A 13,381-nucleotide genomic window follows, 5' to 3' on the forward strand; every position below is an offset into this window, starting at 1 on the left:
AATCAGAAAGTCCTATATGTTCATCTGTACAGTTTAGCTGTCTTTATGACAAGTCACTCTGGGAACATAAGCCTTGTCCGTGCATCATGGATTTGCTAAATTTGCCTGTATGGTGCTTGTTATTAATTATGTCAATTTCTGTGTCATGGTAAACTAATACATCAGAAGAGACAATACGTTCTGTGATTTTGCAGTCAGATTGCTAATGTACTTTGGTTTGTCTTAATCAAACAACACACCAAAGACAATATGTCCTGTGATGAAACCGCTTTATAGAGCTATGTGGTCATTGACAGCAACGTTCAATAATAATGCATCCTCTGTTTGTTACTATCGACTATCACACCAAAAAGACAACATGTTCAGTGTTCTGCCTTTATGTGCAGCCTTTAAGCAAATGTTTATTGTTGTATTAATTTTTGTGACATTGTTGTGCGCACTCGCTGCTTCAAGTCATGTGGTAATTGACTGTCTCATTTTGTGAAACAATAATACATCACAAGAACATGGAATCCGCCACATTCAGCCGTAGGATACCTAGAATTAGGGATACTGCCAGGTCACTAGATACGACAACCCATGCCGGGTTTTCTTCCCTCCCACTCGTGGGGTTTGACTTAGTGCTCGCATGCCTCTGCAGGCGGCACTTTCGTGCAGACGACCTCTCCCAGCATGAGCATGCGAGCATGTACACATTCCTCTCATGTTTTTTTTCTTTTCGGGCGGCATCACGCCCCTCCACAACCACATGGCTCAACACCATTTGCTATTTACTGCACGGCTCCCATGACTACAGCTTCTTCCTCGGCATTCAGTGCGAAGCTGGATAGCAGGAGCACTTTCGCTCCACACGTCGATCACAGTAAGTTTCTAGTCAGGCGTTCTGTGACACTCGTCGATGTTTTTCCCATGAGTCCATAGGGACATAACTATGTCCATGTCACGCATGTCTCTTTTGCTGGTCTCCAGCCAAATGGGCTTACTTTTAAAGGCAGTCCAACCCCATTATCTCTTTTGGGCGATTCTGTCAGCATTAATCTTTGCACCAGTCTGACCGACATGGTCTGCGTATTGATTGTATGTCACTACTCCCCACACAGATTTTGAAAGTCAGTGGCCCGCGTTTGGAACAGCTGCCATTTTTCTACAGTCTGGGGATTCCACACCCACCATAGACCGAAGAATTCTATTACCAACTTGAGGTAAGACTCTATCCACTCTCGATTTGAGTCACTTTACCCAATCCCTTGAGACTAGGTTTTTCATAGAACCTTTTATGTTTTCTCTGTGTCATTCTAGGTAGTCACCACCCTTGAACGGCCATTTCTTTATACTGGCGACTTACACGCCAGTTTTCATCCACGCAAGAGTGGATGCCCAGACTTACCCTAGCACTGGATAGTCTACGGTAAGACTTGCGCCATGCATACTTAGCATAACGTACTTTGTTCTCTTGAAAGATAAAGCATCTTTTTGAGCTCTTGAATTATGCAATAAGTATTCCCGAGGCCACACTTCAGCTCAACATTTCCCCTTGTTACTTGTAGATAGAGATCCCGGGACTTTGACTGACCATCTACCACACGTCCTGATAAAGGCCTACACATACAAGCTTCACTCTACAGCTTACTTCCGGGACGAAACACCTTAGTGTCGACGATACCATCACATGCTCAGTGTTAACCCTATGCACCGTTATATGTTTGTTTATGTTCATTGAAATTGGTTTCTATATTCACGCTGTACCCGCAAAACTAATATGTTGTTCAATGAAAGCAGAACATGTTTACCTATCTAAATCCAGTCCATTTCACAGGGTTGTACTCATTTGTATTGTCCTGTTAATGCTCCTTGGGTACTCTATCCCCATATCTGTTACCAATATCCGAATTAAATACATAAGGTAAAAACATGTGCTCCGATTGACTTTTTTACTCCAATAATACTATATGAATGTGTGCCCCCTCACCCTGATTTCTATGATAATCTAACTATATCATCAAAGAATACAGTTGGTTATGACAATGTGGCATTGATTTCGATGTTTACAGTGGGGGTTGGTTCGTTGCTATATCTGTGTCCGGTGTAGGCGATCCTGGGGTACTTTCCGTATGATTGAGAAGGTAAGTGTGGAGTTACGTCCATATATTTTTCGGGCGAGCATGCGCAGATAGGGAGTTGATGTATTCCTGCTTGCATGTCTAATTCCAAGTGAGTGCGTTTAACCACACTGCAAGGGTTGGAGGGGAGGGACGTTTCCAGCACTGAAGAATATATTTCTTTGCCACCATACAGCTCACATTCATGAAGGTAGTTACTTTCTTACCACTGGAAGTACCCCACAGCCCAAACAATACATCAGACGGGTCTAGATCAACAGTGGCACCCATGATCTCAGAGAACACTTGAAGGACCCTACTCCAAAAGTCGTCAAGTCTGCTGCATGTCCAAAACATGTGTGTGTGGACGGCCGCCATGGAGCGGCACCTAGGGCAGGTGTGCATCGTGTGCTGGTCAAGTTTGTTGAGTCTATGAGGGGTGTAGTACAATCTATTTAGAAGTTTATATTGCATTCAGCAGAACCTGAAGTTAAGGGAGACTTTACATGTGTGGGAACACATTTTTCCCCACATGACATCTGTGATTGAGGTTTAGTTCATTTGCCTATGCGTCTCGCGCCTTAAGGGGTAGGTCCGGGGTTTTTGCTAATAAAAGCTTGTATAGTGACGAGACCACACCTTGGGCACCGACAGAGTTAGCAATATAATGTAATTCAGGTGTGTCGGTAGGTTCATCCAGGAAGCACGGCCACATAGCGCGCACAGAGGCCCGGAGTCGTGGCAGGCCGGTCATTCCGGGTCAGCATTTCAAGTGCCGACCCGGAATGACCGGCCTGCCACGTTTGTGGGGTAATGAATTTCCCCTCAGGGAAAATGTCATTCAGCACTAGGTATTCCCAGAGTCTGCCAGTTTTAAGCTAGCATTATATTGTGTGTGGGTTTGAGCCCAGGAAACCTCCAGATGGGAAACCATTTATAGTAAGGGCATGATTCTGATAGTGGGTGTAGTATCCGATTCCATGCAAACAGTGTAGCAGCGGTGGGGTCAAGTGGCGAGTCATTACTGTAGGTGCGGTGCATTATTAGTGTCTTAAGATTGATTTCGCCTGCCGCCAGCCTTTCAAAGTTTAATATGGGGGGAGCCAGCAGGATCCAAATAATAGTACGTAGCATATTGGGCTTGCGCGGCTGTCAAGTAGAATGTTAAGTTGGGGGCGGTGAAACCACCCTTCTCATAAGGCAGTGTCATATGCGTCCACTTTTTACGATCCGCTCCGGCATGCCATAGAAACTGAGTGCATGCACTGTGTAGTTTATCAAAATATTGTTTTCCAGGCCATACCGCGACATTAGCAAAAATGTACAGGAGCTTTGGGACCAGGATCATTTATACCAGTGATAGCTTCCCTGCCAGCGTGAGCGGAAGAGAGCGCCATCTGGCCATTTTGGACTCAGCGTACTTATGTGCAGAAATGTAGTTATCCTTCAGTAGAATTGATTTGGATCTAGATACTCGGACCCCATGATAGCGGATTTCTTCAGGTGACCATCTGAGAGGGTATTTGCATGTGGGTCGTTGGGTTGCTATAGTGAGCGGGAATATCTCAGACTTGCTGTAACTGATCATACACCCGGAGAAGGTGCCTGATCGGATCACGTCTCTCAATATAGGATCTAAATTTGCGGACGGGTCCCTGACATACAGTAGTACGTCGTCCACGTATAGCGAGTTTATCCAGGGATATCTCGTAGTCGTATTCCCCTACAGGCGTGCTGTTTCCCCGACATAGTCTGCCATTGGTTAGATGACCAGTGCGAATAGGAGGTGGGAGAATGGACAGCCCTGTCAGGTGCCCCCACTGAGTGCGAAGGGTGCTGAGGTTTGAGAATTGACCAGGACTTTTGCAGTGGGGCAGGTGTATAGTTATTTTATGTATTTAATCATGGATACTCCCACATCTTTTCCAAGACCTTCCACATGTATTGCCAGGATACCATGTCGAAGGCCTTTTGAGCGTCGAGCGTGACAGCCACTGCTTCTGCATTTTGGTCAATTTTGTACAATACATTAAATAATTTCCAATATTGTGTGACGTCGACCTTCCGGGAATTAATCCTCCCTGGTCCTCATGTATCAGGTGGGGTATGAATGAAAGAAACCTGTTCGCTCAAGTTTTTAAAAATATCTTCGTATCTATGTTCATAAGGGACAGAGGTCTGTATGAACCGCAGTCAGTGCTAGGTTTGCCGGGTTTCCGGAGGACGGTAATGGTTGCTCTGCGTAGGGAAGGAGGGAGTATGGACTTCAGTCCAAACTTCCTGCAGCTGCGGTGCAAGACGTGCTGCATGCTCTTGGTAAAATTCTGTGGTAAGGCCGTTTGGGCCGAGGGACTTGCCTTTCGTGAGCTCCGTTATGGCCTTTACTATTTCATCTATGGTGATCAGGCAATCGAAGCTGTCCCTGGTTGCAGAGCCAATTATGGTCATAGGTATAAGGTCTAGAAGAGCCCGTATGTCATGCACGTTGTGTGGTTGATCTGATGTGTGCAAATCATTATAACTTAAAGAAAATGTCAAGTATTTGCTGCTCTGTCCACTGCGGGATGCCTTGTTCGTTAGTGATACATTCTATCTGAGACCGCCCTCCCTCAGCTCTCATTAGCCTAGCCAACGTTCTACCAGGCTTTTCGCCTTCGCCATATTTCCTTGTTGCCTGCAGGCGTGAGAAGTAGCCTATTTCACGCAGGGCACATGACTCAAATGTTTCCAGTTCCGCCAGTATCTGTGCTAACTTAGCTGTGGTAGCTGCTGTCGTGCATTCCCGTTCCAATTCCCCAAGTTTTGCTTCAGAGCGATTGAGGTCATTTCTAATCACTTTTAGTATGCCCGCCTCCCTAGATATGATATATGATATGATATATGATATGATATGGCATTTGTAACGCGCCTATACACAAGTGTTTCAAGGCGCGACGAGGCAGGGAGGGGGGAACAAGGGGAAGACAGACAACGATCCTACTAGGCCAGGTGTCATTCAGACCGCGCAAGTGCAGGGGTAGGGGGAAGGGAAAAGTGCAAGGGGAAGGGGAGGGGGGAAGTGCAGTACAAGTAAGTAGAATAAGTAAATAAATAGGGCCAGCTTGTTGGCAAGTGCAAGGTAAGTGCAGACAAGTGCTGGGAAAGGGGGGCTGTAGGGATACAGAGACAGTCCCTCAGTGCAGGGGTTGCCAGGGAGGCAGTGCAAGAGGAGAGTGGCTGGGACCAGGACCGAGGTCGGTGAGAGTGGCCCAGTTGCAGATTCGGTGCAGATTCAGTCGAGACTTTCGCAGGGGAGAGGGAGAGAGAAAGCAGAAGCAAAGAGGAAGGTTTTGAGGTGCTTCCGGAACCGGAGATGGTTCTCCTCAAGTTTCAGGGAGGCAGGAAGGCTGTTCCAGAGGGAGGCACCTGCCACGGCGAGAGATCGACCCCCGATTCGTTGCTTCGAGAAGCGGCTGACCCTGAGGGAGTTGGAGATGGATGAGCGAAGGGCTCGGGAAGGAAGATATTTAGGAAGAGCGAGTTGAAGGTATTTAGGCCCCAGGCCCCAGAAGGCCTTGTGGACAATGCAGAGGGTTTTGAACTTAATCCTCGCAGCCACTGGGAGCCAGTGTAGAGATTTCAGTCCTGGAGAGATACGGTCCCTGGGTTTGAGGCCAAGGACAAGTCTCGCAGTTCTGTTCTGGATGAGTTGCAGGGGGCGGAGAGTGGAGGCAGGCAGATTAAGATAGTAGTCCAGCTTCGAGAGAACCAGGGCTCGGGAGACAGTGAGCTTCTGGGGGAAGGAGAGGAAGGGAAGAATACCTCTGAGGAGGTGCAGCTGGTAGTGTGACTTCTTAGAGACGTCAGATATATGAGAAGAGAAGGAGAGTGTGGAGTCGAAGATGACCCCGAGGTTTTTTGCCTTGCAGGTAGGAGCAGGAGGAGGGCCAAGCGAGGATGGCCAGAGAGCTACAGGGAAGGAGGGAGTGGGTGTGCTGATGAGTAGAATCTCAGTCTTACTAGCATTAAGGCAGAGGTCATTGGCGGCACACCATTCCTGGATGGCAGACAGACAGTCAGAGATGAGGGAAGGAAAGGAGGAGGCCGAGGGTAGCCTGATAATGAGCTGGGTGTCGTCCGCATAGCACTGAAAGTAGGGGCAGAGAGCGGCGATACGGTGGGCAAGGTGTGCCAGATACTGGTTGAGCAGCCAGGGAGAGAGATTAGATCCCTGGGGAACACCACAGGTGGAGAAAAAGATGTCAGAGAGGAAGGATCCAAGTTGGACCTGGGAGGGTCGATTGGAAAGGAAAGAGGTCAGCCACGCCAGAGCCTGACCAGTGATACCCAGGTCATCACGGAGACGGTTGAGCAGGATGGCATGGTTGACAGTGTCAAAGGCAGAAGAGAGATCGAGCAGAATGAGAACACACGGAGTGTTGGAGTCGAGGTTCAAGAGCAGGTCCTCACGGATGTTCAGGAGAGCAGTTTCCGTGCTTCTGGCCGCTCTGAAGCCAGATTGATGGTCATGGAGACTACCAACAGTTTCAGCATGGAGGTTAAGCTGGGAGATGGCCAGTTTCTCCAGGAGCTTGCCCAGGAAGGGAGTGATGGAGATTGGGCGATAGTTAGCCGGGCAGGAGGGGTCGGGGGAGGGTTTCCTAAGAAGAGGGTGCACAAGGGAGTGCTTGAGGGGGGATGGGAAGACTCCAGAGGCGAAGGAGTGGTTGCAAAAGTCAGCCAGGGCAGGAGCCGGGGAGTCGATGTGGTCCTTGATAGTTTTGGAGGAACAGGGGTGAACCTGTTTAGACAAGACTTTCATAGATCGGACTTGTCTGGAAACCTCGTCAGCAGAAAAAAGTGGAAAGGCAGAGAAGGAGGGAGGAGGGGTGGCTGCAGAAGGGCCAAAGGAAGAGTCGGGAAGAGAGGGAGGGAGGTGATAGGAGGAGAGTGAGGACAGGATGTCCTGAGTTTTTGAGATGAAGTGAGAGGCCAGTGCAGTGCAGAGGGCCTGGGAGGGGACAGGAGAGGTAGAGACTGCAGCAGGGTTGGCAAGCTCTTTGCAGATTTTAAAGAGTTCAGCCGAGTTGTTGGATGCCGCAGAGATGCAGGCTTGGATAAGGGCTCTCTTTTTGGTGAGAACGGAGAGACGGTATTGCCTTTGGAGCAGGCGGCAGGCCAGTTTATCAGAGGATGAACATGAAGCACGCCATTTCCTCTCAGCCACCCTGCACTTGCGTTTTAGGGTGACGAGATCCGAGTCATACCAGGAGTTACATTTGGCTTTGGGCTTCAGGCGGATTCTCATGACAGGGGCAAGGATATCAAGAGTATCAGATATAGCAGAGTGGAGCATGGAGAGGGCTGTGTCAGGGTGGGAGTCAGCCGAAGGGGGAGGGGGGGGGGCGAGAAGGTGGCAGCGAAAGCCTCAACTGACACGCGCTTCATGGGTCGGATGACCGAGAAGGTGGGTGGCAATGATGAGGGTGGCTTTGCCTGTGGGGTAGGGAGGGTGAGGTGGGAGGTTAGGAGAAAGTGATCACTCCAGGAGAGAGGAGTGGAGAGAGGGACAGAGAGGGGAAGGTCAGAAGAGATCAGAGCATCAAGAGTGTGCCCTGCAGAATGAGTAGGCCCAGACGGGAGAATAGAGTGAGAGAGAGTCGCAGAGGTCACAAAAGAGTCCAGTGGGGGGACAGGAGGCATCAAGGTGGATGTTGAAGTCATCAAGAAAGAGGAGTTGAGTGGTTGAGGACAGGAGTGAGGAGGAGAGGTCAGCCCACTCAGAGAGGAAGGAGGAAATTTGACCAGGTGGCCGATAGATAGTAGCCACAGTAAGGGAATGGCTAGGAGAGAGAGAGAGAGTCGGCAGACAAGACATTCAAAAGAGGAGTAGGTCTGCGTAGGAGTGACAGTGGCAGGAATCCACTCAGGGAAGATAAGGGCAACACCCCCACCTGCACGGTTATGCCTGGGCACGGAGAAGATCTTGTAACCGTCAGGTAGGAGTGTGTCAAAGCTGGTGACAGAGCTGGCTGTGAACCATGTCTCAGTGAGACCGAGGACGTCAAGGTCCAGTTCCTCAAGAAGGCGACAGATATCAGAGGAATGCTTGATGGCAGAGCGAGAGTTAAGAGTGGCAATGTGGAGAAGGTTGCCAGCCTTGAAGGACTTCCGGGGGGGGGGGGGTACAGATCAGAGGTACGCCCTGCGGAGGTGTAGAAGAAGGAGGTGAAGAAGGAGCACGAGAGGGGGCAGGGAGGGAGGGTAGAGGCAAGGTAGCCGAGGACAGAGGAGGGGGGACAGCGGGAGAGGAAAGGAAGTTGATGAGGCGAGGGAAGCGTCTATCAAAGAGGTGAAGGTTGGCCTGAGGACCTTGGACCAAGACGGTCCCATTAGCATAGGCATTAATGATGGGCTTAGAGGAGCGGAAGGGGGCCAGGAGGACATCCCAACGGGTGCCACCATTAATGGGAGAAGAGGAGAAAGGAGAGAGCACAGAGACCATATGAAGGGTCCATAGGTCAGGCGAAGGCACAAAAAAGAGGATGTCAGTAAGAGTTTCCTTGGAGCAGGCACTGGTATAGGTGTCAGCTATAGGGAGGCCTGGGTTGGAGACCAAGATGTCCTTTTTAAACTTTTTCCTACCAGATTTAGTGAGGAGAGCAGGATAGTCGATGGAGAAGCAGTTAGAGAAGATAGGCGAGATAGAGAGCACCATGGAGTAGGAGGGAGTGGGGGGGAAGACCGACGATGCGAGAGCCCGCAGACAGGAATAGAGCGGCAGGCACAGGTTTACCACAGTTCAGAACAACAACAGTAATGCGTATTAGGTACACAGTGGAGAGCCCACCTAAGTTTGAGAATCCTGCGAGGGGAGAAAAACCCTAGTTTACCACATTTCAGAAACAACAGCAGCAATGCATAATAGGTACACAGTGGAGAGCCCACTAAGTTTGAGAATCCTGCGAGGGGAGAAAAACCCTAGTTAACCACAACTGTTGGACACAGTGAGGTGAAGACACCAATGCAAATGTAGTGACCCGGTGTAAGTGGGGTGGGCCGGGAGAAGGTGGAGATAGCAAATGATGCTGGCGCCTGGCGTCCCCTGCGGACACCTGCAGACACACAGGGAGCCGCAACTGTAGGAGTCGTCCTTGGCCTAGGGGCCCTTAGCCACAGGGGGCTGCCGGGCAGAGGGCTGCCCAGGAGGGAATGGTTATAGGAAGAGGAAGGGGAGGGGGGGTGTGGGCGGGTTGGGAGGCGGGAGGGAGAGGAGGACCAGGAAGTGGGAGGGGAGGGGAGAGCAGGCACAACAACGCGCTCAGAGCGCGGATGCAAAAGGCATCGAAGGAAAAAACACTTGTTACTCACGGAGGCCCGCTAGGGCCAGGCAGGGCTTCCAAGGCCTATACTTCCAGCAGGGCTACCGGCGACCGCTCTCCCACGCTCAGCTCAACAAAGAAGCGAGCAGGGGGAGCGGGCGTCGAGTAGCCCAGAAGGGAGGCAGCCGGACAGCCAATCAGAGATGGACATGCCCCGTATGTACACCTTGAAGGCCTCCCATCGCACAGCCGCAGTCGTGTCCTGTCGAGTACTGCATTCAAAAAATGTCTCTATATCAGAGCGGATCTAAGCTTTGAACACTATGTACAGTAGAGCCTCTGATTTAAAGCGCCAGGCGATGCGGGTGGGTGGAGATGAGCCCAGTGTTACAAACAGTGTCACTGGGGCGTGGTCAGATAATGTACGAGTGAGTACGTCAGCATTCTCGACTTTACCTAGATCGCCTGATATTAGAAACAGATCAATTCGGGATCGTGTGCTGATGAATAATACGAGTACTGTCTCTCGTGGGTGTGTAAGATTCTCCATGTGTCTTGGAGGCCCAGTGTTGCCATGTGCAGATGAAGTCTTCTAGATGCGGGCATGCGATAGGGCCTTTGGTGCAGATCCTGTTCCATCTAGGTCGGTATTCAATATTAAATTCATGTCTCCTCCCCATATGATCTGAACCCCTATGAATCCCATAAGAATAGAAACCACTTCATCAAAGAACTCTGGGGTATCAACGTTAGGCCCGTAGGTGTTCACCACTAGATATTCCCCGCTAGCAATCATACAGTGCAGGATGACATAACTGCCCCCGGGGTCTATATAGCTCTTTTTCAGCATGAATTTGATCGACTTATGTATTAGTGTCAATACCCCCCCCTTGCATGTGTCGAATACGTAGTATAAAATCGATCAATCCCCAGGAGGGTGCTAAACCAGTCGCTATGTGTTTCGTAGCATGAGTTTCCTGAAGGAGTATCTTCACACCGTGTCTTTGTGCATACGCAATGATTCTGTGCGCTTTCATAAAATTACCAATCCCACGTACATTCCATGACATTAATTTAGTCGCCATTGCACAATTCAGGGTACATCCCAGATTGTCTGCATCACTTCACAGAATATTGTTGATTACCCAATGTGTGAACTGCCGTGCTGCCTCCACAGTTTTTGTCATTACATTCCGCAACTGAAACTCCCCCCTCCCTCACTGCCCATTCCCACCAAGCAATGTAGATTCCTTCCCCCGAGGTTCTGTTACCAGTGGGCCTACCCCAACTTGGCCTACCCTTGCATGAGGCCCAACGGGGGACAGTACATACCAGAACCTTTAGAACAACTATTGCAGCCGCAAGAGGTATGCTGCTGCTGCACAACCAACAACTCAAGATCAAGGGTGCAGTACAGATACCTTTTACACGATGGGCAATTGAGATTAGCATGTGCCACTATCGGCTTATAATTATAAGGATTATAGGATCCTCTGACAAGACATTTTGGATGCAGTGTAATGGTCCGCTCAGTCGTTTTCCCTTATATCATCCGCAGGGTTGTTCAGTGGTAATTGTGCCTCGATACATTTTACTGCCTCATCAGGGACGGTGAAAAGTAGAGTTTATCTCTGAAAGTAAATTTGAGGCGTGCAGGGAATAAAATGGCGTATTGAATGTTTCGTTCCCGAAGCATTTTCTTCACCCCAAGGAATTGGCTTCCCTCCTGTTGTACACCAGTGGAGAAGTCAGGGGATATTCTGATGATCTGGGAGTCCAGTCTTAATTATTTTTTTCCCATGCCAGGCACAGTATATGATCTCTGTCGCAGTAGCTTAGATTTTTTGCAATTATAGGCCTAGGGAAGTCTGCAGGCTTGGAGCGCAGGGCCAGTGCACAGTGAGCCTGCTCGATGGTGAAGAACAGTGATAGATCGGGATTACCTAGGAGGTACTTAAGCAGGTTTTCAGTGGCTAGCTCCATATTCCCAGTGAGTGCGTTCTCGGGCACCCCGACTATTCCAATGTTATTTCTGCGTGATCGAGATCATCACACTTAGTTTTGACAAATTTCAAATCCCGGGTAAGCGAAGCCACTGTGTCCTGAAGTGCATGTAGCCCGTCCTCATTGACACCAAGCCTGGTCTCAGCCTCAGTGATTCTGGCGCCTTCGTGAGCTAATTGTGACTTAAGTGATGCAACATTTGCATTGATGTCGTCCAATTTTTCATGAAAGGATGCAAAGTTTTTGGCCACGGACTCCATCATGCTGGTGAGGTCAGGGGCAGGTGTGGATCTAGAGATAGAGGCGTCGTCCTGGCTTGGTGTGGACAGCCCCTGTTCACTCCTAGGCGTCGCCCTCGTGAATGTATCCATGGCCCCGTTTTGTTTTTCTTTTTGCTCCCCGGGCCCCTTTGGTCATCTTAAGCAAGTAACCACCTCCTCCGCCCCACTGCACCGGGACCAAACACCAGACACCACAACCAGGTATAGAGTCGCTGCCGTGTCATAAGCCTGAAGGATGGTTCAAATCAAGCAGTGTGAGGGCTACAAGGCAAGATGGCAGGACAATCTCTAGAGCGTTTCAGGCAATACCTGAGTGTTCCAGGGGGTATTTGAGTGTTCCACAGACGAGGCAGGGTTCATAGAATTCCCCAAGGGGCTCCAATCGGATGACTGGATATGTATCAGTGTCAGACCTGGAGGGTAACGTGAAACAGTGGTCCAACCAGGTGGCGGTACGCTCCCCCAGTAGGGTTTTGCTGCTCCTTATATATAACAGCGGCCAGCCCCGCCGAGATGAACCAGGCCTTGAGTTAGCCCATCCAAGCCCGCCACAGCGGACTGCCCCGATCTTGGGCGATAGTCACTGTCTATGTCACAGGATGAGTGGGTTTTGGTTGCCTCAAAGGGGAAGAGTAGATAATGGCCCAAGGGGGGCTATGTTAGCGTACAGCGTTATGCCCCCAGTTCTCAAGTTGGACCTTAGGATGTCCCAGGCCGACATCCCATCCTCAGCGCACATACTTGATATATGCGAGTACAGCCCCAGGCGTAGCAAATCAAGCCTGCTCACCTGCCATGCGGATATGGGCTTCGATTTAGGGCATCAGGCAGTAGGATGGAGCCTCTATGCCAAGTCACCCAGACACGTGGCTGAGATGCACAGCAGCCCCCAGGCCTGTGACCCACTGTGCTTCTTCCGGGCCCAGAGGGCCCGGCGATGTTCGTGAGGGTGCGGCCATTGGACCGCCTCTGCCTCCAGAGTCAGGCCGCTCATTGTCGGGCCGTCAGCATGGGCACCCTCACTTTGTGTCACAATGCGAGAGGCCGTAGCTCCCCACCCCGCCCCCCCCATCAGCCAAAATGCTGGCGCACCTCCAGTTGTGTCCGGGGGCCTCTGGTAGCACGCGTGTGCATGATCAATATGGAGAGGCAGCCGCAGCCCGGTCGCACCCCCCGCTATGTCCGGGGGCTCCCGGCAGCGCCCTCGTGTGGAGTCGAAGCAGAGGGGTAGAGGCGGCCGGGTCCGCCCGCCGCCTGGTGGATGCATCAGCCGCCGGGCTCCCAGTGGCCACCGTATAAATCCAACCGATATCACCTCCGGAGAGCAGGGAGGGCAGCGAGGACCGCAACCCCCGGTGCCATGTGGAAAGCCGTGGGCAAGAGAGGCAAGCGGGCCATCCGCAGCAGACCAGCAAAGCAGCAGCTCTTCACCCCCTCAGCCCCAACGTAGCTTGCAGCTGCCGCCGGTTCAGACACCTTCGTCGGGGGAGGGGGAAGCCTATGAGTGCTCCCCAGGCTGCCAGATGGTCCTTGACTGAAAGGGTGGGCAGCCGCGAGCACCAGCCCCACTCCAGAGGTTCCAATGTGTCCTCTAGCAGTCGCGTATCACAGCAGTGGCGCGTCGAGCCAAGTGAAGCAGCGCTCCGCTCCTCGGGACGTAGAAGGCTAGATCTCCCCCCTGGGGCATCCAATCCCC

The 13,381-nt window shown here is 50.9% G+C and overlaps 1 protein-coding gene and 1 long non-coding RNA gene across 13 annotated transcripts in view; one reads left to right on the forward strand and one right to left on the reverse strand.

Moving 5' to 3' along the window:
- NPRL2 (NPR2 like, GATOR1 complex subunit) overlaps positions 1-13,381 on the reverse strand; it is a 717,787-nt gene that overhangs the window by 563,331 nt on the left and 141,075 nt on the right. The window lies entirely within an intron of this gene.
- On the forward strand, positions 712-1,910 carry LOC138565899 (uncharacterized). Its single transcript, XR_011301690.1, has 4 exons — positions 712-862; positions 1,101-1,202; positions 1,300-1,408; positions 1,548-1,910. It is a non-coding gene; the product is annotated as an uncharacterized lncRNA (long non-coding RNA).

The sequence above is a fragment of the Ambystoma mexicanum genome, chromosome 2p (assembly GCF_040938575.1).
Source record: "Ambystoma mexicanum isolate Mex_15411 chromosome 2p, UKY_AmexF1_1, whole genome shotgun sequence".
In the NCBI taxonomy this organism is placed as follows: domain Eukaryota; kingdom Metazoa; phylum Chordata; class Amphibia; order Caudata; family Ambystomatidae; genus Ambystoma; species Ambystoma mexicanum.